Raw genomic sequence first — 4,719 nt, 5'->3', positions numbered from 1 at the left:
AGCTAGTCAACTAGAGGCTTACTAGGGACACGTTGTGGTCTATGTATTCACACATGTATTACGATTTCCGGACAATACAATTATAGCATGAATAATAGACAATTACCATGAACAAAGAAATATAATAATAACCATTTATTATTGCCTCTAGGGCATATTTCCAACATTTTTGTGATACGACGGCTCGTTACTGGCGCGCTACAACCGGGGTGACTCTCCGCCTGCATACGGCCTTCTAATTTGGTGGATGGCATTTGGGCCCGCGCGCTGCATGGCCCGCATGTCGGTGAACAAAAGTAAAATGGCATTCAGTAGAGGGAGACATTTCGATGACCTAGGAGGAGCCAGAAGCGGTGGTGTATCCACTGTACTAGTAGTAATTGTTTTTCTGGGTAGCTGTAGAGTGTCTCCACTGTACTAGTAGTAATTGTTTCTCTGGGCCGAAGACAAAACAGCCCATCCACCCTAGTAAATAATAAAATCAATTCAAAAGCCCATATATTTACTTAATGATAGGAGCTACCCACACCCAGCACACCGCCCCCCAAAAAACCTGGGTGCTCTTCTTCCTCCTCACTCCCACCCACCTCACGTCAGCTCGCTCCACTCATATCCCCAAATTCCTCACCTCACTCCTACAGAAAACCCCAGCTCCCCTTCTTCCTCACTACTACAGAAAAACCCCAGCTCCCCTTCTTCTTCACTCGCACTACAACTAGGCTCGTCATTCATTACTCTGCTCAAATCCATGAGCGCGACGCAACGCCCTCGAGGAAAATGGAGTCGGCTGACCCCAGCGCCAAGAAGATGAGGCTCCCCCCAGCAACGACACCTGTTGTAGATCCCGCACTCGGCAGCACGGGGAGAAGCGGCGACCCCGCCCCCACCGGATCCCAGGAACCCGTAGAATCTCAGATGGACCGCATCAGCGATCTCCCGGACGCCGTCCTTGGGGAGATCATCTCGCTTCTCCCCACCAAGGATTGCTGCCGCACCCAAGTCCTCTTAATTCGGTGGCACCCTCTATGGCGCACCGTGCCCCTTAATCTCGACTGTCGTTAGCTATCTCTCTTCAATGATTTTGAAATCCCCATAGCCATCATCTCCTCCCACCAGGGCTCCGTTCAAAGCCTCTGCTTCCCGTCATGCTACCTGAGCAAGCATACCATGCCCTGCATGGTGGACGCCTGGCTAAAATCCCCTGAATTCATAGAACTACAGCTGCTTGAGTTCTACTATTCCCCTGGAAATCACCTACCAGATACCGAACGCCATGTACTTGTGCCCTCAGCACCGATGTCCATCTCGCGGTTTTCCTCCTCTCTCCACACCGCCATCTTTGCGTTGTGCTACCTACCAGACAATTTGGTACTAAACCTTCGACTCCCATTTCTCAAGAAACTTTCACTTGTGCGGGTTCGTATATTAGAGGCCTCATTGCACAACATCATCCACTCCAGTTGCCCTGCCCTGGAGTGCTTGGTGCTTGTTTTCATAGTTAGAATCGGTTGTCTTCAAATAAAGTCGCCTAACCTTGTAAGAATTGGAATTCTTTTGACGGAAGGCAGCTCATTATCCAAGATGCCCCTTCACTTCAAAGGTTGATCCTTGATTCTAGTTATTCACCGTCGCAAATAACTGTCCTCTCTACGCCTAAACTGGAGACCTTGGGTGTAATACATGATCTCTGTGCTCATTTCAAGATGGTGTTTGGCTCCACAGTTCTTCAGGCACTTTATATTATCATCTACACTTGTAACCATAAGCTGCATTTTAAATTTTTGCGCATAAGTTATATATCATCTTGGAGTACACATTTTGTACTAATATTATGTTCTATGCTCAATGAAGAGTTCCTCCATGGATAGCCTATCAATGGTGCTGGATTCTGTCAAGATCTTATATATCCAAATGAATAGTTTTGATCTGAACAAGATTATTGGCTTGCTGCAATGCTTTCCATGTCTGGAGAAGTTGTATATAAAGGTGATAATTTCACGCACATTGGAAGCCCGCATATAGTGTACTAGAATTAACTGTTCAGCTGTTGCTCTTTCGACACTCTTTTTTAGACCTTAACCATTTTCAAGCTTCATGTCTATTTAGGCAACAGGACGGGGTAAGAAAGTTATAACCAATCGGTCGATTCGTAAGCACCGGGATTTTCTCACTTCTCATGACATTCGATTGAAGACAATAACGCTAGAACGATATGTAGCCAACCATGCAAACACTAGATTTGTCACATTCTTCCTGCTGAATGCGAGGTTACTATTGTCCATCAGGCTTAAGTTTATCAGAAGCATGGTTTTAACGGATGGGTATGTCCAAGAGCAAAAAAAGGAGTTTCAGGTGGACAAAAGAGCTTCTGAACGTGCCGGGCTTCCATTTACAACATATTGTGGTCATAATCCAGTAAATTTTATGACCCAGGATGTTCATTCTATAGACCTGACCGATCCATTTGACTGTGACTGCCAAAAACTGTGCTGGAGTTAGATGTTGTTGCCCTTTTCAACCTGGTTTTTTTATCTAAACCTAATGAACAATTAACCCTTGTGCTTTTGTACAGTTTGTAAGCTGGAGTTAGATGTTCTTGCCCTTTTAAACTCGGCTGTGACTGTCATATTTTCTTTGAAACAAGGCAAATGGCTTGCCATTCATTTAATTTTGAGTGAATTATTGTAACAAATCCCAACCAAGGAAATAACATCACTCGCGTCGGCTGCTTGAGCTCACTGTGCATTACAGAAGCCAAGTGATTATCCCCCACCAGCACCCACAAACTTATTTTGAACTAGCACATCAAGTGGGTTGTAAATTTTCATAGGAAAGGCTGCATGACCATGATAGATTTGGATTCTGACATTTGGGACCCACGTGGAAATAGCCTATCCAAGGTGGTGTCGACTTACTAGCTAGTCAACAAACGATTCTGCCTACCAACCATTGGATTGACATCCAACATCTGTCATGTATCTTCTATCTCTTGTCTTCTTCCTCCAGCTGCCCAAACCAAACCACCCCGTCGGCTCCGCCTGCTCCCGCCTCCCATGGCTGGCTGCGCCTCCACCGCCCTACCATACCCTCCAATGTTGGCCAGTCCCTCCCTCTCTATTTCCCCACACGTCCTGTTATTCTCCAGCGACGTCAGCCCCAACACGCACCCGCACCCGAACCAGTCAACCGTCGTACTCCCCTCCGCCTGTGACTGGACCAGCGCATCTTCCACGACTCTTGTTCATTCCGTTCGAGGCCTCGCCGTCATCCTCCGCCTTGGTTCGCTTGCCGCACGCGGTGCGCCACCATCTTGCGTTGTCAATGTCGTCAACAACCGAGAGGAACAAGGCGACGATTGTACATGGAGAGGATGACAGTAGGGACCCACCAGCGATATGGCAGTACGCAAGCAAGTGCCTCGTTATTACAAGCCCCAAAAATGGTTCCTCCTAATGGTTGGACATCTGGGGCTCACGCCATTGTCAACGTAGTCAATAAACGAGGGAATTACACAACAAGCAGCTGATACCAGGGACCCAGCAAGTCGCAGAATTGTTATTTACTTTTTTTTAGGAATAAGCAGTTGTTATTTATTCTAGTTTTAGCGATGGATCAGGGTAACAACGGGGCTGTGCGGGGGCTGTGGCCCGTCTAGCCAGGGTTTTATCTATGTTTACCACATCATGAGCCCAGTTGTGTTTTTTTCTTGCTGAAAATGGCTAGCCCAGTTCTATTTTTTTTAAGAAATACCCAAACGAGGCCTCCTTGCTTTATCAGCCCTGCTGGGCTGCAAATCTTTCAAGATGAGGAGCGTTTCATTCGGTTTGCCCAGAAAATGGGCTATCAGTAATGAGAAATGGGCTGTACATTTTTAAAACACATCAAACCGGGAATTAGTTTCAATTTTTTTTTCATTAAAAGATTTTAAATTCCATTGATTTTTATGCATGGACAATTATTTGGATTTTATATTTATATAAATTATTTTTCAAAATAATTTGAACGTGACTCGATATTTCGGGATTAAAAACAGTTGACAGCACCGAAATATGCAAAATTTCGTATAATTTTTAACCGTGGCCACAGTATGAGGTGTAATGCTAACAAAAAGAAGATGGGCTCCAAAAACATTCTTAAGAATTAGCAAATGGGATGTAAATTATTAGAAATAATGGCAGATGGGTTGTATGCTGTTTTCCATAGATTTGAGGCTGACTTGTGCGCCTACTACAGGTTGACGCGTATGCTTTCCTAAAAAAAGGTTGACGCACACGCAACGCCGTGTCAACTTAGTCAACACACGAGAGCAGTGACTGTTGGATGTCCATCCAACGGCCGTCGTGTTTCTTCAATCTCTGCTCTTCCTGCTCCAGCCGCTCAAACAAGTGCCGCCAGGAGTGCCTGCTCCCTCCTCCCGCGGCCGGATGTGCTACCGCGCAGGCTTCACCGCCCCACCATACTCCCATCACTGGCCTAGACATCCCTCTACTCACCCACACCTGCTGTTATTCTCCGGTGACGGCAGCCGAACCAGTAAACCCTCGTACCCCCCTCCGCGTGGGAAACAACTGCCGAGTCTTCCCTGGCTCTGTGTCGTTCCCTCCCTGGTGCTCTCCGCGCGGCGTGGTCAACGTGGTCAACGAATGACATCCATCGGAAGTGGATTGTACGTGGAGAGGCCGACAGCTGGGTCCACGGCCACACGCAAGGAAATGCCTC

This window comes from Aegilops tauschii, chromosome 5 (assembly GCF_002575655.3).
Source record: "Aegilops tauschii subsp. strangulata cultivar AL8/78 chromosome 5, Aet v6.0, whole genome shotgun sequence".
In the NCBI taxonomy this organism is placed as follows: domain Eukaryota; kingdom Viridiplantae; phylum Streptophyta; class Magnoliopsida; order Poales; family Poaceae; genus Aegilops; species Aegilops tauschii.
This window is presented reverse-complemented; position numbering follows the sequence as displayed.